The 23,006-nt window shown below is 42.5% G+C and overlaps 1 long non-coding RNA gene across 1 annotated transcript in view; it reads right to left on the minus strand.

The window, feature by feature from the left end:
* Positions 1-5,432: 5,432 nt before the first annotated feature.
* The window catches only part of LOC127528943 (uncharacterized), a 66,308-nt gene continuing 48,734 nt past the window's right edge, over positions 5,433-23,006 (minus strand). The window contains exon 2 of the long non-coding RNA XR_007935620.1: positions 5,433-5,524. This is a non-coding gene — a long non-coding RNA (uncharacterized LOC127528943). The remainder of the gene's footprint in view (positions 5,525-23,006) is intronic.

A 23,006-nucleotide genomic window follows, 5' to 3' on the forward strand; every position in this document is an offset into this window, starting at 1 on the left:
CAGAATGTGTTCACTGATAAACCTCAAGTGTCCCAGGAGGGCTCAATTGAGTTGGACACATCAGTGAGATTTGTGATGGACTGGAGCACCTGCCTTGCAACTCGTCTGACTGATGGATTGCTGCTGAGATGGCCATCCTCTTGACAGGACCTCTCCAACTCAGTTAGAGTGACTTTTGGGGTTTTTGGTGACCTCCCTGACCAAGGCTCCTCTTACCCAGTTACTCAGTAAAAGCAAACTCTAGTTAAAATCCTGGTGGTTCTAAACTTCTTCTGTTGTGCAATTACTGAGGCCACTGTGCTACTGGGAACACTGAAAACCTTAGAAATGGATTTATAACCTTGTTCCTCTTCTATGCCTCACCACAAATTTAAACAGAGTTCTTGTACTTCATAGCTTGATGTTTTATCCTGACATGCAGTGTGAATTGTGGGACCTTCTATGCACAGGTATACGTGGGCCTTTGTAAATGATGGCCAATCAATTCAGTTTGCCACAGGTGGACTCCAATCAAGTTCTAGAAACTTCTCAAGGAAAATTAAAGCAAGCAGGATGGACTTGAGCTCAATTTGGAGTGCCACAGCAAAGAGTCTGAATTGAAAGAGAGAATTTAATGAATTTGTAAACCTGTACGAGCGCATGTTTTCACTTTTTTCATTAAGGGTTATTGAGTTTAGATGGATTGGCAAATGTATCCGTTTAAACTGAACTCTAAAGCACAGTAAAGTGTGCAATCTACTGCATAGTCAAAGGTGACTGTGTGCAGATGGTGCAGACCTATAAATATCTGGGAGTGCAGCTGGATGATAAATTGGACTGGACTGCCAATACTGATGCGCTGTGCAAGAAAGGACAGAGCCGGTTATACTACCTTAGAAGGCTGGCGTCCTTCAACATCTGCAATAAGATGCTGCAGATGTTCTATCAAACAGTTGTGGCGAGCACCCTCTTCTACGAGGTGGTGTGCTGGGGAGGCAGCATTAAGAGGAAAGACGCCTCACGTCTGGACAAACTGGTGAGGAAGGCAAGCTCTATTGTTGGCATGGAGCTGGACAGTTTAACATCTGTGGCAGAGTGATGGGCGCTGAGCAGACTCCTATCAATTATGGAGAATCCACTGCATCCACTAAATAGGATCATCTCCAGACAGAAGAGCAGCTTCAGCGACAGACTGCTGTCACTGTCCTGCTCCACTGACAGATTGAGGAGATCGTTCCTCCCCCACACTATGCGACTCTTTAATTCCACCCGGGGGGGTAAACGTTAACATTTAACATTATACATAGTTATTGTCTGTTTTTCACCTACATTATTATCATTCTTTAATTTAATATTATTTATTGTATCAGTATGCTGCTGCTGAAGAATGTGAATTTCCCATTGGGATTAATAAAGTATCTATCTATCTATCTATCTATCTATCTATCTATCTATCTATCTATCTATCTATCTATCTATCTATCTATCTATCTATCTATCTATCTATCTATCTATCTATCTATCTATCTATCTATCTAGTCTGTGTGTGTGTGTGTGTATTGTGAAGGATTGTCGGTTTTTTACTCCGGCCCTCACCCCCAGGCCGCCAGGAGGAGCTCTCCCAGCAGCGTGGACGGGCCCCGAGTTCCAGCAGGGCCTCATGGACTATGTAGTTTTTATACACAGCCCTGCTGGATACCTTGGGGGCCACCGGGAGTAAGGGGGCTCGTGGACTCTTATGTGCCCTATAACCCGGGAGTACGTCACGGTCACATGACAGGAAGGAACGACGTGCTCCCGGGGTGAAGAAAAGGACTGTTTACCCTGACCCGGAAGGGAAAAGGAACTGTGGACTGATTGGACAGAAACACTTCCGGGTCAGGGGATATGAAAGGACGATGGGAAATCTCAGACGTTGAGCTGAGCTGGGTGGAAGGGTGGCAACGCGTCTGGGAGTGAGGAGGATTATTGTATTATTATTGATTTATTGAGTATTGTGGAGAAGAGGGTGCTTTGTGCACGTTATTGTCCTAATAAATATAATATTTGGACTTTTACCTAGTGTCTGACGTCTAGTCTGAGAGTTCAAGGGGTCACGGAGACCTTAATCTGTCACAGTATATATATTGCCAGCAAAGGGTTTTCAACCAATATTTGAAATTAACATTTTATTTCCAGTTATTTCATTTGTCCAATTACTTTTGAGCCCCTGAAATGAAGGGATTGTGTTCAAAAAATGCTTTAGTTGCCTCACATTTTACGATTTATGAAATCGTTTTGTTCACCCCACTGAATTAAAGCTGAAAGTCTACACTTCAACTGCATCTGAGTTGTTTCATTTAAAATTCATTGTGGTAATGTACAGAACCAAAATTAGAAAAACGTCTCTGTCCAAATATTTATGGACCCAACTGTATATATGCATGTACAGGGTGAGTCAAAATTATATTAACATTTGAATGGCAGAAACAATTTATTCACAAAACATACTTCATATGTGCAAGAAGATTTACAGGAATGTCTCAACCTATTCGCCATCATGCTCAACACATGTACCATATATGGCACATAAATTGTCCACAAAAATTGTATACTGTATAAGTATATACATAGCAGTACCATTAGTGTTAACATAATTTTGGCTCACCCTCTATATACACACTCACTTGCCACTTTATTAGGTACACATGTTCAATTGGTCGTTAATGCAAATATCTAATCAGCCAATCACATGGCAGCAACTCAATGCATCTCAGCATGTAGACATTGTCAAGACGACCTGCTGGAGTTCAAACTGACCATCACAATGACGAAGAAAGGGGACTGAAGTGACTTTGAATGTGACATGGCTGTTGGTGCCAGACAGGCTGGTCTAAGTATTTCAGACACTGCTGATCTACTGGGAGTTTTGCGCGCAACCATCTCTAGGGTTTACAGGGAATGGTCTGAAAAAGGGAAAATAACCAGTGAGCGGCAGTCCTTTGGGTGAAAATGACTTGTTGATGCCAGAGGTCGGAGGAGAATGGCCAGACTGGCTGACAGAAAGACAACAGTAAATGAAATGAGCACTTGTTACAATCGAGGTGCATCTCTGAATGCACAACATGTCAAACCTTGAAGCAGGTGGACTACAGCAGCAGGAGACCACAACTGGGTGCCACTCCTGCCAGCTAAGAACAGGCAACTGAGGTTACAATTCGCACAGGCTCACCAAAATTGGGCAATACACGATTGGAAAAATGCCACCAGGTCTGATGAGTCTCGATTTCTGCTGCAATATTCAGATGGTAGGGTCAGAATTTCACGTGAACAACATAAAAACATGGACCCATCCTGCCTTGTATCAACAGTTCAAGCAGCCAGTGGTATAATGCTGTAGGGGATATTTTGTTGGCACACTTTGGGCCCCTTAGTACCATCATTTAAATGTCACAGCCTACTCTGAGTATCTTCTGATGGCTTCTTCCAGCAGAATAATGTGCCATGTCACAAAGCTCAGATCGTCTCAAACTGGTTTCTTGAACATGACAATGAGTTGACTGGACTCAGAAGTCCGTCCCATTGCTAGCAAGGTGTACCTAATAAAGTGGCCAGGGAGTGTATACATAGTCTGCTGCATTCGTCTGAATCATTGCATTCCTTTATAAATAGAGAGATAGAGAAATGGATGTAGATATTTACAGAAAGGGACAATAAAAAAATTCAGGGAAATGTGAAAACTGCTTTAAAACAAACTCGGTTTCACTGGGTGGGCACTGTGTGAACATTACAACTAAAGTGTTGCAACGTGATTTCACATTAAGTGGATACCATCTGCATACTGTATCTGTTCATTTATTATTTCATGTGCTGTGCTAAATGTTATGCAGACAGCACTTGGCATGTGAAAAGCAGCTTTATTTACTTTGCATAATTGCTAATGTCACTGTACACATTTCTGTTTGTGTAGAACCACAAATACTTAAAATAGTTTTGGTGGGAATGGGTGGTTATTAATTTAACTGTAAAGACAGTTGTATCGGGCAGTTCTAAGTATATCTGTCAGATTTCTCCTCTTTGTTATTTTGCCAGCGGACACTGGTGGCTGTCTCTGTCTTCCACAAAGGATTTGTCAAAATTTAGAAGAAGTCTTTTTCTTGACATTACGCAAAAAAGGAGCTTCTTACATATAAGAGGGAGTGTTTACTGTATATCTGTTTTCTCTCTGTTGCTTTAAATGCATAATAATTTTGAAGCTATCCTCTCCGGCCTATGCATCCATTAATTGTTCAAAAAACTAAAAAGAAAATTGTCTGTTTAGTGAATTTTTAGCCAGTTTTTCCCTGGAATTGCCAACATTTTCTACTGTATATTTATTGTTACTTAAACTGTGGAGAATTTTGGCCTATCCATCCATCCAACTTGCTGAATCCGAACACAGGGTCACGGGGGTCTGCTGGAGCCAATCCCAGCCAACACAGGGCACAAGGCAGGAAACAATCCCGGGCAGGGTGCCAACCCACCGCAGGACACACACAAACACACCCACACGCCAAGCACGCACTAGGGCCAATTTAGAATCGCCAATCCACCTAACCTGCATGTCACACAATGAAATCACTTGAACACAGTCTATACAAAGTATTCACCTCTTGAAAGTTTTCACATTTTATTTTTATACGACATTGAATCACCGTGAACTTAATTTGGATTTTTTGACATGTTAAAGTGTGTGGCAGACGGCCAGATTCCATACCCGGCCAGGACGCCCCTTCGACACTTGGTCTGGGGGAACATCTGTGGGCGGCATACTACTTCCCCTGGAACGTTTGGTGGCAGCCCCCCTGGGTTTCATTGGGGCCACAGATATGGGACTCTGGAACTCAGCCCTGTTGAGAACCGTGGTCAATGCCAGGGGGAGCTGCATGGCTTCCTGAGCCCGTGTGGGTGGGGATGCAGCCACACATGGAAGTGCAGCCGGATATAGGTCATCAATCACCTGAAGCACTTCTGGGTGGGCTATAAAAGGGAGCCAGCAGCCACCATCGGCAGCAGGACAATGCTTGCCAGGAAGAGTGGTGGTGAAGACCAGTATGCTTGTGAACACTGTTGGTGACTTGTTTGTGCTTTGCGGGACTGTGTTGTGGCTGAGGGGAACAGGGAAGACATGTCCCCCAGCTGAAGAAAATTAAATATTTGTTGTATTTTTACGTGTGCCTCCCTGTCTCTCTGTGCTGGGTCGGTGAAAACAAGTGAAAACAGATCTCTGTAATGTGGTCTCAGTTAACGACAAATATAAAACACAAAATCACTGATGGCCTAAGAATTCACCACTAAATTATCACCGGGACAGCCAACTGATTTTAGAAGTCCCACAATTACCGTATATACTCACGTATAAGTCGGGTCTTGAAACCCAAAAAATCGATCATAAATCCAGACCCCGACTTATACGTCCGTTCAAAAATGCGACACTTCATTTTTTTTTTTTTTTACATCTTCTTACCTCCTCCAATCTCGCATCAGTTTCTCGGACACATCGAATTTTGTTGCAGCAGCGCAGTTACTAATTTCTTTGACTTTTAATTTAAAACCAGCTTCATATTTTCTTATGATCGAATGCTCCATCATAGATAAGGGATACTCTCATGATCAGTGCAAACGTTGCAGTACAAATCAGTGCAAACGTTGCTTAGGAATAGTTTAGGTATTACCGTGTGGTCACGTGGGCTCAATAGAGTTAGACAGAGGTTAGGAGCACACGCTGATACAGCGCATTGCCGCACCCACATAGAAAACAAAGGCATTGTGCTCCATGGTTATTCTCTCAGGTGGGCGTTAGCATATCATAGTCTCTTGGACCAATAGCTTGAGTTTTCCGCATTCGACTTATATGACTGACATTATAAAATATCAGAAATTATACGATAAAATCAAGTCCCGACTTATCCGCGGAGGAAATTATCCACAAGAATATATACGGTAGTTCGATGGAGGTGATCTGTCTGGGGTTATATTGATGGTACTAAATGTGTCTATGAAAGGGCCAACTTGTGATGAGTCAGGATGGTAGGCTTGACCTACACTATGAAGACCAAAGAACACTTCAAGCAACTCTGTGGAAAGCACACGTCAGGGTATGGAGACCAGAAAAATAGCCCCGTCACTTAATATCCAGTTAAATCAGCCATTGAGAAGTGGAAGGAGAATGGCAGAGCTATAAATCTGCTAGAAGAGGCCATCCACAAAAACTGAGTGATCGTGCAAACAGAAGAAGTCCAGTGAGGGAGACCATCAAGACACCTCCAAGAGCTCTGATGGAGTGACAAGCTAAAAATGAAAAGAAAGCTAAGCAAGAGATCTGTACCAAAAAGCAACAAACGAGAAAGCATTTTAGCCAAAGTTCTCAAAGAGGTTTTGAATCTCCAGATTGGATAAGAAAGTATGTCTGCAGCCGACCTGTTAACCCGCGGTGCTCATCACCAAAATGTTACGACCTCTAAGGCCATGATACTGGCAACACGGGACAGGAAAACAGCGGTGATCATTAAGAATTCAAGATAGTGGACAACACAATCCGCAAAACTATATAAATTTTAACAAAAATATTAAGATAATCAAGTCAGAATTTAATTCCCTGGCTAAGAAAAAACCCTAAAATCAAGCATAACTATGCATAAAAAAATCCTAAAAATCTTTTAAGCAAACCCCAAATTATAAAAAGTGGGCACAGACAAGTCTACATTTAGTTGCGAGACTGACATGTTTGCTTTTCCAGATCTCGTTCACACTCATTATTACACTTCAGCCCAAGGTTAGGCTTCATTTGATCTGAGGCCATGATTTACCACATCGGTTGATTTTGGATCACAGGGAAATAAATTGTTTCAACTTATTCCATTTTTCCATCGTCAAATTTTATTTTTATTGCCCCATACACTGTTATCATGATTTTAGGTGTTTTTGATGTCCAGATGCAGGCCAGAGGACACACTCTCATTTTGAACTTGAGCTGTTGAAGACGTCTGTCATTTTCTGTGAACAAGGTGGTGTCATCCGTGTATTACGAATTGTTGATGTTACAGGCACCGATTTTTACACCAATTTCCAACTGATCAAGGTCCAGTTTTCTAATAATCATTTAAGCATCTGAGAACTCTGAACTAGAGTTGAGGAGTTTGGGAAGACAACCACTGTGTCCTGGTGTTTCACCGGTTTATGGAAGAAAGGCAAAGATAAAAACACACAGGATATTTAAGCTAGTGTGCAGACAGTGCTATGGAGGTAAGGACTTCATATCCCAACTGCCCCAAGGGTGTTGCTCTTATAGACGTCAGCAGAGGACGTAAAGGGGCTGCTGGGAAGAATGGAGGAACCAACAAGACATGAGGGGAACTGTTTTTTATCTGTCTGTTCTGTTGCTGAACTCACCTGTTTGGATTAGCTGTAGTTAACTGTGGATTACTGTTCCTGTTTGGATATACTGTATGGTCTGTCTTGTACCCACCTGTTTGTGTGAGTTGTGGATTGGAAATGTCTTCATCTGAGGGAGCGCTCCCTATTCACCTCTTCCCGCACTGCTACCGGAAACCGTTAATACAAACTTTACATTTCTTCAGCGAACCGTTTACAGGATTTTCCACTCTCCAATCATCACCTGTTGCCGCTACGTTTGAACCGTGCTTTAAAATAACGAAAAGGGGCGCTATGCGTACCAGTAACATGTTCAAAAGAACAGTCGAAATAAGAAAGGCATTCGGCTAAGTAAATTGTTCTGGTCTCACACAAAAGACAAATCCAAGCAGACATCTCCTTAATATCATTTTGGTTTCTCCTCGAAAACAATGAGGTCAGAAAGAAATAAAATAGAGACATTGTCTTTTGTCTCCCGCTTCTCAGAATTTTCTCCTAAAATAACGCTCCCCAGAAGTTTCACAAGGGTCTCATCCTCCACAAGGGTTACACAATGGACTCCAAGTCAGTGTTGTGCAAGTTCACACCTCACAAGAAGTCACTCAAAGTTCAGTTCCCACAGATTCAAATGAATAAATTCATGTTCATAGTTCACCATTTCAATTTTTAACTAGTTCACGTTCAGGTCATTTTGTATTTTTTAAGGAGTTAGAATAAATGACCCATGAGTTTACATTTTTCAATTTTGCATGCCTTATATTAGGCTATTACAGTGTTTTTGAATAAAATACAATAATTATGATGACTTTTTTATTTAAATACACTTTATTGAGTTATACCTAGCAACACACACGTATAACCATATATGCTGATATCCTCCCGGACAAAAAAGAAATTAAATAGATGCAAGTATACATTTAAATGACCACTCTATTTCCAACTGTGTGACACAAATAGTGACTGTGGAACCAGCATGTAGGTGAAATAACTGATTACACTGCCAGTCAGAATTCACATCACATATTGCATGTCCAACGGGGAAAAATATAAAATGGCCTCGTGAACTACAACGTTTTCCTAAAAGCGAAAGCAGAGCTTCACCACATGCTCGTGTTAGCGGGGGTACAGCTTAAGCACAAGCAGGAAGACACAGACAGTGCCAATTTGATTTTACATTATTTTTTCTGAATACAAATAAATGGCAAAAAATTCATACAAAATAAGTAGCCTATTCGTAAAAATCCACTATTTGTGCTTATCCAAATGCCATATTCGGATTTGGCTTCACCCCCTACATTACAGAGTAAGGCAAAACGTTTAATCTGGATCTAAACCAGATCCAGAATGTCACATAAAACCGAACTAGCTCACGTTCAAGTTCTTCACTTGCAAATACGTTACGTTACGTTCACCGTTCTTAGAAAAATGAGCTTGTTGAATGAACGTGCTCTTTTGAACTCGTTCACGCACAACACTGTTCCAAGTACTACATGACATTTTTTTTTGTAGTTTCAAAGTATTTGCATGGTTTGCTCAGTAATACATGATGAAATGTATGGACAGTTATTTGTAGTAATAAAACACTTTGCTATGATTACAAAACCGTAGTCCTTACTACTGAATAATACTATTTATTAAATAGGTATAATTTTTACTGCTGTGCTCCAATTAGATAAAACTCATTCTGGAAGAAAAGGCGGGTAGTGTTCACAGACATGGCACTTAGTTAGCACTTTGGGCGCATGCCCAACTGCTTCGCCCCTTCACCCACCCATAGGAAAGAACAATCCAGAAAGAGATCTCCTTAACATCATTTTGGTTTCTCCTAGACAACAATAAGATCAGTAAGAAATAAAATGGAGACATTGTCTTTTGTCTCATGCGTCTCAGATTTTTCTCCCCAGTAGTCTCATGAGGGAGAAAGTTGAGTTTCAGCAGAGATCTCAGTGGACTCCAATCTTCCAAGCAGTGTCTTGAAATTTTTTTTCCATTCATGATTTTCGAAATTCAGCACAGTCAAAGGAGTTGAGCAGCTAAGCATTTCACTGCCTGTTGTGCTGGATGTATAATGTGTAATCATCAAATTAAATTTGATTTGATCCATTTTAGTTTGTTTTGTTTTTACGATTCACTTTCAACCCCCAGGCAACTCCGTGTGTGCTGTAAAAATGTGCATCTTTTGTGCCTCTTTATAGTCACTTTGGACAGGTTGAGCACCTGTATGATCCCATGCCATGGCAGCACAGCCATTGTCTTATCAGCCATGCAGGTCTTAGCTGTTACAACTGGCCCCCAAAGCTAAAGCTCCATTCTGGACCAGTTCAGTTTTCCTATTAATGAGTCACCTGTTCTGTATGACAAAATTCATGCAAATTCGACCACGGCTTGTGGTGCAAGGATGTTTTGGTCACACGCTGTGTGTAATTATGAAATGCATAACATAACATTAATTCAGTCTGGCGTTGCTGGGAGCAGGAGACTATCCTGACAGCAAGTGTTATGAAAGGGAGAATGAATGAAAGACTGAAAACGGAGGGGATAATCTCGGAACAACTAGCATGGATAATTGTTTAATTAAGAAAAAATTATTCATTAAGTTATTAATTAAGAACCAGAAAATAATTAACAAATTAAGAACTGCTACGTGAAAAACACTACATTTTTATGCAAGTCAATTAAAACGAGATACTGAATTAATGAAGGAAAAAAACAAAAGAAATCCTTGAAAGCATGATGAAAAAACTGACCAAAAATCAAACCCAACTGCTCAGACAATACAATATATGAGAGTAAATCGAAAAAGTAAAAGTAAATTTGAAAATTATGCAGTAACCGCAGTAGCTAGCAGACTCAATCTCATGTCTCCTTTTGTGTCCAAAGCTGTTTCTCCTAAGGAATTTTAGGAGAAACACCTGTGACAAAGTTGATTCTTAAATGAAACATAAATGAGAATCTCTGTGAAGTGTCATGAGCCATCAAAGATCAACCTTTGAGAACTTAAATTTTCTTGCGGGATTGAAAAAAGCAAGAGACAGCTGATTTTGGAGATGTGTGTCTCTCTTCTTTATAGAAATGAGGACATTAGAGGGTCAGCTCAGGTTGGATGGTTCGGAGACAAAGTCAGAGAGGCGAGATTGCGTTGGTTTGGACGTATGCAGAAGAGAGATGCTGAGTATATTGGGAAAAGGGTGCTAAGGATAGAGCTGCCAGGGAAGAGGAAAAGAGGAAAGCCTAAGTGAAGGGTTATGGATGTGGTGAGAGAGGACATACAGGTGATGGGTGTAACAGAACAAGATGGAGAGGACAGGAAGAGATGGAACAAGATGATCTGCTATGGCAACCCCTAACAGGAGCTGCCGAAAGAAGAAGAAGCTATCTCTCTTCTTTGTTTGGCAGTTATCATGGTGACCTAGTAATAATTCAACCCATCACCACCGGAGTCAGGGTGTTCTTTTATTATAAAGACAGTCCCCGAACACCACTGTGCCTACCTGATGCACCTTTGACATTTTTCCTCTCCAGAAGATCTGCCTGAGAGGCAGGATTCAAACCAGTGATGCTACGGACAGAGAGGGTGGCAAGGAGGATAAATATGACATTATTTACAACATGAAGTTGTATAGTGTGACACAGGCGTACGTTATAACATCTAACAGAAAAAAAACTAAGAAGTTAACCACAACTATGGAGAAATTAGCAAGGGAAGAATGAAATAACTGAAAAACTATTAACAAAACAAAAGCCACAGGTGAGTGTCCAGTGAAACCTCGACAAAAGAAACCAACTCAGAATCATGTAATTTGGTCAAATTTTAGCTTAGGTACTGACAAAAAAGCATTTATCACTCATTTATTCTAATGTAACAAGACCCTAACAAACACTTCTTTGGGTCTTCATAACACTTACAAAGCATCATCAAAGAGTTTCTTCATTTCTGCAATGAGGCCTGCTAAGAACACTTCACTTTGGAGTGGTCTGTGGTGGCTTAACTGTGACACATCGTTCAGGGGCAGCTGGGCGACAGACAACTCGACGAAAAGACAGCTGGGAGGCAGACAACTCGGCGAAAAGTCAACTCGGTGAAATAACAACTTGCCGAAAGACAATTCGCCGAAAAGACAACTGGGTGGCAGACAACTCGGCGAAAAGTCAACTCGGTGAAAAAACAGCTCGGTGAAAGACAATTTGGCGAAAAGACAACTCAGCAACATCCTTTACCAGTTAGGTAATACTTAGGTTCAAAGAGATTTTTTAATGATATTTAAATGACAATGTAGGGTGCAGAAAATCCACAGAATCACCTGCTTTATGAGAGTCCCAATATGTTGACGGTAAAGATATTCCTTAAGCCGTACTCGCAGGTCACCTTTTGTATTCTAAATAACGTTATCATACAATTACAATCAATACAATTTATATAAATGATTAGCAATTTTGGTTGCAGAAGATAATGTAAGATACTGTAGAGTTTCTTCCATCTGCAGAATAAAGTTAGTTTGTCAATTATATAAATTTATTTTCAACATTTTAAATCATGTTGTCATTTAAATATAATTAAAAAATCTCTTTGAACCTAACTATTACCTAACTAGTAAAGGATGTCGCCGAGTTGTCTTTCGCCGAGTTGTCTTTTCGCTGAGTTGACTGTCGCCCAGTTCTCACCGAGCCGTGACACATTTCTCTTGATCTTACATGTTTAGTATAAGGCCTGTGAATCCTGCATATTAACAAATCATTTTACCAACATGTCAATATGCCGCACAGCACAGAAGTGGATAACTCATCTGCTGGTATTTTATAAGTGCTAAGAAGACTAAAAAACCCTTAATTAGGGTATGTTACATAAGAGGAAATATGTAATGGATGCATTTCTGCAGTACCAAAACTAAAGAGTGTGGTCGGGTAAAGTACTGCAAGTTCCAAAGATAAATATTGGGGTGCCAGTCCAGTTCCATTCATCCATTTTCCAACCCGCTGAATCCGAACACAGGGTCACGGGGGTCTGCTGGAGCCAATCCCAGCCAACACTGGGCACAAGGCAGGAACCAATCCCGGGCAGGGTGCCAACCCACCGCAGGCCAGTCCAGTTGTCCCTGATTAATCCATTCTAAAAAATAGGGGCGCTATGCGTGCCAGTACCATGTTCAAAAGAACAGTCAAAATAAGAAAGCCATCTGGCTAAGTAAATTGATTCATTCCTGGTCCCATAGGAAAGACAAATCCAAAAAGAGATCTCCTTGATATAATTTTGGTTTCTCCTCTACAACAATGAGGTCAGAAAGAAATAAAATGGAGACATTGTCTTTCATCTCCCTCTTCTCAGAATTTTCTCCTAAAACAAAGCACCCCAGTAGTCTCACAAGGGTCTCCTCCTCCACAAGGGTTACACAATGGACTCAGATCGCCCAAGTACTGCGTGACATTTTTTTTTTTCAATTTCAAAGTGCATTGTTTGCTCAGTAATACAGTACATGGTGAAATGTATGGACAGTAGTTTCTGAATAATACTATTAGTTGCTCTGATTTTTACTGCTGTGTTCCAATTAGTTCAAACTCATTCTGGAAGAAAAGGCAGGTAGTGTGGAATAGTGGGTAAGACTTTGGGCTTCAAGCTTTGAGGTTGTGGGTTCCAGTTCCACTATTGACACCATTGTGTGACTCCAAGAAAGCTACTTGATCTGTGTTTTGTCTTGGTAGAGTTCTCTATTACTCTCCTTTCCCCTTCTGTATTATTAATATGTAACCATTGTCAGAATGCCTCAGATCTCACAGACTGTTACCACTGTTTATAAGGTATTGTACTTTAAAACCTCACCCCACCTTCCCTTCTACATTTATAACCTCAGACAATTAGGTGTAGTAAAAGACAAGCAGGAGTTAAGTTACACTTAAAATAATCTTATATATAAACATCTCCGTGTGGAAGTGTGTGTGTCTGTCTGTCTGGCTCGGAAGTGAGAGGTGAAGTCGGGGTAAGGGCTCCACCTCCGAGGAAACAGAAAACTCACTTAACTGCTAATAACACAAGCAGGGCCAATACGTCAGTAAAATGAAACCTCCGAAGAAAGACAAAGTCACTTAGCTGCTAACATCAGCAAAACGGTATCCTTTTTACTTTTTCTCCCGCTGCTAATGCACAAGTGAGGCGAGTATATCAGCAAAACGAATCCTCCTAGGAGAGAGATCTCCAGAGTAGTTCCTTTCAATTACCTGAAATCTCCAGTTCGAATCCCGTAAATGCCAAAAGGGACTCTGCTCTGTTGGGCCCTTGAGCAACAAGGCCATTAACCTGCAATTGCTCCGTCCTGGGTATGGCATTAACCCGCATCCAGCCCTGCATGCAGGCCCGCCAACTGGCAGGGAAAAACCTGGGAGTTGGTGGCAGAATTGGCAGTCCAGCCACCATAAAAATTTTCACACTGTTCCACTCCATCTGAACTAGTGTGGTGCTGAGGTGTCACCTGTTGCATGGCTGCACTCAGGTCCTAATCTGGATCCTGAGTTGGTTTGTTGTGTGGTGGGTCCGGCAATGAGGTGTATCAGATCGTGCTGCTAACCTCCTCCTCTTCCTTATCTAAATTTCGTTTTTTTTTTCCTGACAATTTCAATCATTTCTAGGACCCTGGGCTTTTTACAGCACAGGCTTACACAGCTTGTGTATTAATGATAACTAGCCAACCCGCTGCGTAGCATACACCGCATAATTATGTATTGATGGGTGAACACTTCCTGAAAGACACAGTTGTCCAAATGGGGTGGGTTTGAGGATACGACTGTAAGTAAATGCAAAGATGGAACTCTGGAGAGAGGGCGGGGAAGCGAGCCCGAGAGGTTTCGGGTCCTAACCGTCCAACGACGGGTCGGCAGAACTGGTAACGATCCTTCCGCAGGTTCACCTACGGAACCCGTGTTAGGACATTTACATCCACTAGATAGGCAAGTTCGATCGTCTGACTCCCATTCTGCCCCCACCATTCTAGTCTGCCGATTTCTTAAGTCATCTCTTCGTCATCGTTCAGTACGCACTGCCTGCTCATGTGTCCGCCCCCAACTCCTCACCTGAATTGCTTTCGTCTGTGTACAGTCCACATGCACTTGTGAGTCACGTTGACTGTTCATTTTCCATACACCGCCTCAGTCGCATGCACCTGTGAGCCATGTTTGGGCCAGGTGTGGTTTCCCGTGTTGAGTCAAATTAAGCCACAGGCTCCACACCTAGTGGTGCCCTTCCGTCAATTCCTTTCAGTTTCAGCTTTGCAACCACACTGCCCCCGGAACCCAAAGACTTTGGTTACCTGGTTGGCTGCCCGGCGGGTTATGGGAATAATGCCACTGGATCGCCAGTAGGCATCATGTATGGTCAGAACTACGACGGTATGTGATCTTCTTCTAACCTCCGACTTTTGTTCTTGATTAATGAACACATTCTTGGCAAATGCTTTCGCTCTCGCACCATGGTCAGCTGTTTAGTGAATTGTTGGTGGGCGGGGCTCTGTGAGTTGGCGGGTGTGGCTGTCTTGCGTGCGTCTTGCTTGCCATGGACTTAGTGAATTATATATATAGATATTTAGAAATAATAACAATAAGCCAAGTACAAGTGAATATTGGCAACCATACAACCTGATAAATGCTGATGTGTAGTTTCAGGCGGCACAGAGACTTGTTTGGTACTGTCACCGGAGACTGGGGGACAGACCCAGCCGGGACGCCTGGAAGGACCGGGAGGTGGTTTATGCATCCCCCCGGGCCACAAGGTGGCAACCACCCTGGATCGGGAGAGGACCATTGGGGCCCATGGCCACCACCAGGGGGCTCCCCGAGCCTCAGAGATCCTGGGAAACATGCTCTTCAGCCACACCTGGGAAGATGGAGGAAGATCCTTCCAGCGACGCCCGGAGTGCGTCCAGGTGCAAGGGCAGCATTTCCGCCACACCAGGAAGTGCTGCTGGAAGAGCGTCATCAGGCACCTGGAGCACATCCGGGTGGGAATCAAAGGGGCCGCCTCCCTAAAATCAGGGAGCTAGAGTCGGGAGTGGGAGCAGGACGAAGCTCCCGTGAAGAGAGGAAAGGCGGCCCACGGACAGGGAGAGAAAGGCCAATGTACGGGGTGGTTAGTGCTGGGAGCACTGTGTGCTGTGCAGGACTGTATCTGAGAAATAAACATGTGCTTTTTTTTATAAAAACATGGTGTTTGTCTGGTGGTGTTCAGACCCGGGTCTCACGGTACTTAAAATGTCTCCAGTTAAGGCATTATTTTTGGTCAGCTTTCCTCTGAACAGGCCGCATGCCTGTTTCAATATGACTGCCAAGTTTTGCTTCTCAGTGTGGTCTTTTGTGTGAGATGCTCCTTCATGATGATGGTGTGAGAGAAGGAGGGAGGGGTAAAGCAAACAAATTTATAGACTCTCTGTGGAAACGCTACAGCCGATAGGGCATCGTGGTACTTAAAGACTTCAGGCAACTTCAGACCAATAGAATTCCGGTGCGACACAATGGTTTCACACCTGCCCCCAATGCCATTTGTTAAGTTGACGCTTGCCAGCTGGGTAGTTGGCCTCCATGCGGGTTGTTGATTGAGTGAGTCCTGCAGAGAATCTGGTTTTAGGCACTTTCACCAACCTTGTCGTAAAAATTACAAAGACTCAGTCCTAAAGGGGGGGGTTCTTAACCATCAAATCATTGCTATTTTTAACAATAATGTAACCCTAATATGACATTGCTTTGTCTAAATTACAAATTAAAACATACAAAATATTTATGAACTTATATACAAAAATTTCACACCACAGCAATCTGCCTGTGCTCTAATTAGGAAAACTAAAGAAATGTATCTCAAATGTTGTAATTATTCTTGTATAAACACATCAGTCCAGTGAAGTTAGCAAGACGAAGTCTTATTAAAAGAGAGCAAAACGAGATTAGAACGAGATCTCACAAAGTATCACATGCTTTTTTTTAACCAAATTCTCAATTTTGATTCCTTTTACCTCAATTGTATCTCCTGACTCCATTTTGTACAAAGCGTTTTCTCCTATGGAATTTTAGGAGAAACCTCTGTAACAACATCGATTCTTAAATGAAACATATTATGAATGAGAATTTCTTTTAAGTCTCATGAGCCACTAAAAACCAACTTTTGAGTAATAAAAGTTTTCCTATGGGTGGAAGGAGCTCCGTTCTGCTATGGTGCCAGTCTCTTCCAAACTGAATGCCTCCTTCCAGCAGCTGTGGACTTTATAGGTGGGGAACCATAATGGGCGGAGTCAGTGGGCGTCTGCTCTGAACTACGGAGTTAACAGGAGAGGAGAAGGTTAGCGCAGGCGCCCCCTCTTGACCCAAGAGTGGTATTACTTACCTCAGATGAGTGTGACGGGTGATCCACAGACACACATGCGTGACATTTGTATTTAATATAATTAAATATGAATTAAAATTGCATCATTTATAAGCTGAGATATGTGGCTAATGCATTTAAACTTTAGTTGGGAGCGACTTGTTCATGGTTTGCTTTTATATATATTTATTAATGTATTCAGAAGATCAAGTTCCCAGAAAGTCAATGAGCTTACTCCCTCAGCAAAAGAACTTAATAAAGTAAGATATGAGAAGGCCACAGGGCCTCTTTAAACACACACAGCGAGAATCTGGCAAAGCAAACATTCTGGCAAAAGCAGCCATCTGAATTTTTAAATGAGGATCATAAGTTTTGCGTATATCTGAAAGAAAAGTCATCAAGGCAGAGAAACGACATCCAGCGATTTTAACACTGTTGGCTGTGAAATACAAAGCCTGCTTTTCACATGAGCAATGTTGCTGTCACTTTCCATGGCTGCTGTGAAAACCATAAAGATGTTAACAGGGCTGCATAGAAAGGGCAACAGATATTTAATTTCAGATATCGACAAAACCCGAATTAAAGAAATCATAAAGGATGTTTGAACCAGTAATATAATTAAGAAAAGGAGGCTGCTGTGGCTTGGCTACAAAGTCGAATGTAAAAGGTGCCGATCTTAAAACTAGACTGGATATGGAATCCAGATGGCAGAAAGACGTCCAGGCCAACCATAATTTGGTCAAAAAGAGCAGCATAATAAAAGACAGCGCAATGAGTCTGATGAACTGATGGAGGAAATATGAGTTGTTTGTTTATTAGAATGGCTATAATGAAGTCGCTGCCTTGTCAGAACGAATCAGCAGAGTTTGATGGTAAAAATCTCAATTAAAAAAGGTGCCTTTTGGGGGAAGAAAAAGCCTGCGAGACCGAACTGATTGTTTTTTACTGCAGTAATGGACAACATGGTGTACATACAGCAGGCTACCACAATGAAGTGTAAGTTGTATTATAAAAAAAAAAAAATAATAATAAGCACATTGACACAGTGGTTAGATTTGCCACCACTCATCTCTTGACAGAATTGGCCAAAATCCCAGCACATTTTCTGTCTGTGTGGAGGTTTCCTCATTCCTTCATGTCTGTGTGGGTTGTTTATTTTTTCTGCGTGCTTTGCTTTTGGTCCCACATCTCAGTATCATGCATGTATAATCGAAAGGCGCATCTAAAAGGAACCAACGTGTGAAGTGAGGGTGCCCTATAATCGACTGGCAGCACAATCCCTGCCGCTGCTTGTCTTCAGCCTGATACTGCCAGGGTAACCCCCAGCTCTTCTTGACTCTAACCTGGAACAGTGGGAGGGAATCAAATTTATTATATAATAAAATGTGTGTGTGTGTGTGTGTGTGTGTGTGTGTGTGTGCGGTCCCTCCAAGCATTGTGATTGGTCAGCTTGGCTTTGGTCTGATTGGTCAGTTTGGCTTTGATGACACAATCAACAGTGGAAGCTCCAAACAAGAGAAGAGGAGGAGTAAAGGCGTAGGAGGCACCCTGAGAGTCGCCTTCAAAGATAGGAAGCATTCACAAGAATACAAATGATATTTTCACACAGACTAATAGGGGCCTGTCTTCCATTGGTGGTAGTCAAAGAAAGAAGAAGAGGCAAGCAATGCACCTCGAAATGACAGAATCTGAGAAGCAACATTTATATGAACGTGATCGAGAGTGGACGCGCCAGGCATGAGAGGCTGAGACACACGAGGATACAGAGGAAAGGCAAAGGATGAACATAGGAATGACAAAATCAAAAAAAGAGATCTCCTTAATATTCTTCTGGTTTCTCCTAGACAGCACTGAGATCAGAAAGAAATAAAACGGAGACATGTTCTTTTGTCTCCTGCTTCTCTAATTTTTCTCGTGAGAGACAATACCCCCGGTAGTCTCACAGGGGTCTCTTCTTGAGCTTCAGGAAAGATCTCAGCAAAGTCATACAAAAGGTTCAGATTTTTCCAAGTAATTTCTTGACAGTTTTTTGCAATTTGAAAGTATTTGCGTTTTGTGCTCAGCAATACCTGGTGAAATGCATGGACAATTTTTTGTAGTAATAAAACACTTTACTATGAGTACAGAACTTTACTCTCTCTACACAAATGACTGCATAACTAAGTACAGCTCTAACACCATCCTCAAGTTTGCTGACGATACCACTGTAATAGGTCTGATCAGTGAGGACGATGAGACGGCCTACAGGGAGGAGGTCAGACTTCTGGCAAAATGGTGTCAGGACAACAACCTCACCCTCAACGTTAGCAAAATTAAGGAGATGATTGTGGAGCACAGCCCCATCTACATCGGAGGTGAGGCTGTGGAGCAGGTCAGCAGCTTTAGGTTCCTCGGAGTCACCCTCACTGATGACCTTAAATGGTCAAGTCACACTGTGGCAGTAGTCAAGAAAGCTCAACAACGCCTTTACTTCCTCAGGAGACTGAGTAAGGCCCGGATGTTCCCCACAACCCTGTGCAGATTCTACAGGTGTACTGTGGAATCCATCCTGACAGGAGGCATCACATCCTGGTACAGCAACTGCTCAGTTCAGGACTGCAGAGCTCTGCAGCGTGTGGTGAATACAGCACAGCAGATGACGGGCACACAGCTCCCTGCGATCCATGTCACCCACACTACATGCTGTCTCAGGAAAGTGAACTGCATCAGGCGGGACCCCAGCCACCCTGCACTGTCACTTTTCACCCTCCTCCCATCTAGGAAGTGTGATAGCTGCCCGGACACCACCAGTCAGAAACCACATCTTTATAAATTGCACACGTTTATTAATCATAAATAAACACAGTCCCACAACACCACACAATGCACAAAGCAATAATCACCCCAAATATCTCTCTTGTCTCAGTCCTTGGCCGCCTCTATTCTCCTCCTGGGAGCTTCGTCCTGCTCCCACTCCCGACTCTGTCTCCCTGACTGTAATGAGGCGGCCCCTTTTATTACTGCCCGGATGTGCTCCAGGTGACTGATGACGTCCATCCGGCAGCACTTCCTGGTGTGACGGAAGTGCTGCCCTTTGCCCCGGAAGCACTCCGGGTGTCCCTGGCAGGTACCTCCGCCATCTTGCCGAGTGTGGCGGAAGTAACAATATCCAGGTCCCACGAGGTTTAAAGCGCCCCCAGGCGGTGGCCACGTGTCCCAACGAGCCAGAATCTTCTTTCTCCTTTCCCATGGTCCTCTCCTGCTCCATGGTGGTTGTGCCCTCGTGGCCCGGAAGCTATTCTCGCCACCTTCCGGTCCTTTTTGGCGTCCCGGTCAGGTAATAACCCTGGCCATCTGTGACAGAAGCGACTAAAGTCCATTCGGACGCACACCTCCAGGTTCAGGAACAGTTTCTACCCAACTGCAATCAGGCTCTTGAACAATCAGTAATCTTGTGTCACCTCCACTGCTACCTACACATAGCAGGTGCTATGTTCTTTGAGTAATGACTTTGTCTGTAAAGAGTATTTAACAACTGAAGTGTAATGTGATCCATGTGCATCTTACCCCACAGACTGGTGACCAAATTGTCAGACATAGGACTTCCACATTCCACCTGCCTTTGGATCAAGGACTTCCTGAGTGATCGCACTCAGAGGCTTAGAGTGGGCCCCTACTTCTCCACACCCATCAGCCTTAGTACTGGCTCCCCACAGGGCTGTGTGCTAAGCCCCCTGCTCTATACCCTCTACATCCATGATTGCATTCCTGCTCACCACAGTAACACAATTGTTAAGTTCGCTGACGATACCACGGTAGTTGGGCTCATCTCTGTGGGGGGGGAATGAGTCTGCCTACAGGGATGAGGTGGACTGGCTGACAACGTGGTGTAGGAATAACAACTTGCTCCTAAATACAGCCAAGACCAAGGAGCTCATCGTGGACTTCAGGAAGAAGGCAGACAACATCCAGCCACTCATCATCAACGGGGACTGTGTGGAGAGGGTCTCAGACTTCTGCTTCTTGGGAGTCACTATTAGGTAGAACTTGACCTGGGGAACACACACTGCTGAGGTAGTGAAGATGGCGCAAAAGAGACTCTACTTCCTGAGGGTGCTCAGGAAGAACAACATCCCTGAGGAACTGCTGGTGTCCTTTTACTGCTGCACAGTGGAGAGCATCTTGGCCTACTGTCTCTGTGCGTGGTTCTCCAGCTGCACAGTAGCACAGAGGAAAGAGCTCCACAGGGTCATTAAGGTCACCCAGCGGATAGTCGGCTGTCCTCTCCCCTCACTAGAAGAACTACATAGTTCCTGTTGTCTCAGGAACGTCAAGAAAATTCTTCAGGGCCCATCACACCCAGGACATGCATTGTTTGAACTCCTGCCTTCAGGCAGACATTTCAGATCCATAATGACTAACACAAATAGACTGAGAAACAGTTTCTATCCTTCAGCCATCACCATGCTGAATGCTACTAAGTGGTCAATCTGACCAAATGCACCTTCAGGTTTACAATATACAGTGGACCCTTGACTTACAGACTCAATTCGTTCGTGAGGGCTGGTTGTAACTCAAGTTGGTTGAAAGTCAAGACTATTTTTCCCATAAGAAATAATGGAAATGCGTTCCGAACCTCCCACAGCAACACTTACTTAACCTTTTCATAATAAAAAAGGGTTGTATAATGTGCATAATTTACCAAAACACCAATAATTTTTCTGATGTACTAACCAAGAAGTTATAAAAAGTGCCTAGCCTACCAGAAACAACAATTTCATACTGTACTCACCATTTAAGTTGACATCTTTGGGTTGCAGGAAGGGAGGAGGAGGAGAATGAAATGGAAGGTGGTTATTGTTTAGAAGGAGCCTCCTTATACAAATCTTTTCTTTGTAAAATTGTCAAGATGGTGGATTTCGACATGCTGTACATATTAGCGAGATCGGTCACCGGAACACCACTCTTATATTTCCGCACAATTTCCTTCTTCATTTCAATTGTGATCTCTTTCTTTACCTTCATTACCTTCTCTTCCTTCCTTAGCAATAAATTATATAAATCACTGCACTGACCGAAATTACGTCCACAAACACATGTACCTGGGCTCTGACTGATGCTTACAAACGCTCTCGGCTGTTTGTTTACAATCGCACAAGCGGATACACGTGATCGCATTCGGGTCGTAAAGCAAGATGTTGGTCGTAATTCAAAACAAAAATTTTGGTTGTAAACCAAGTTGTTCGCATGTCAGGCCCGTCACATATCAAGGGTCGACTGTAATGCGCTCTCATGTTTACAATACAGCTCTAAATTAACATTGGATAAGGGACAAGTGCTATATGACATATGTATGAATGGATAATTTTAATAGTTTTAACTTGAGTAATTGTGTTTTGTTTTTTATTTTATTTTTGCATTGGAAAATTGCACCTAAATTTCGTTGTACAATGTCTCATTGCCACAATGACAATAAATATTTTGATTTTTTTTTTTTTGAAGTGTGACCAGTGACGAATGAGCACTGGAGAAGTGGATCGGGTTTATTTCAGGTAATCCTATACTGTGCCATACTGTTCAGTAATGTGGTATTGCATTACATTAAAAACATATACAATTTAAAATTATTGCAGTAATTTATATTACAACCTTGGGCAAGCGAAGTGAGCCGGGGGCAAAGCCCCCTAGTATTTCAAATATTAAAATGTGTGTTTCAGCTTACATGTTTAAAGTGTAATATTTTCAATTGTAATAGAAATTTGTCATTTCTCATGCGCTGATAGGGGTCAGTTGAGGTCTAGATCTCAAGTAATGAATCAAAAATCAAAAATAACACCATCTTCATAATCACTGACGTTGAAATAACCTAAAACAATACCCCACATGCTTATGTCTGAAATTTGTCGTTTTCCACCCTCAGATTTGAGGTCCCTAGTGAAGGATCAAAAACAACATACTCGTAATCACAGTGACCTTGTAATAGTCATAACAATATTCCTCCTGGTTATGTTTGAAATTTGTTATTTTTTAACCTTCTGGGAACATCTCTTAGAGGGGCTAGGTCCACCAGTAATGAATCAAATACATGTATTGAATGTTTCAGAAAATATGTTTCAGAAATGGCCCAAAATGTGGGTTTGTTTGGGCCTAGAGAGCCATAAAAATAGTAGGGAACCCCAAAAAGCTTGATGTCTTGCATATCTTGTTTCATGCATGAGAGCTTAGGCTGTGTCTTACATAACTAGACATGAAGACCTATTGAATGGTATATCATATTTGGGGGCGTTCTCTTACCGGGTGAGTCAGGAGGCGCTGACCAAAT

This window comes from Erpetoichthys calabaricus, chromosome 8, assembly GCF_900747795.2.
Source record: "Erpetoichthys calabaricus chromosome 8, fErpCal1.3, whole genome shotgun sequence".
NCBI lineage: Eukaryota > Metazoa > Chordata > Cladistia > Polypteriformes > Polypteridae > Erpetoichthys > Erpetoichthys calabaricus.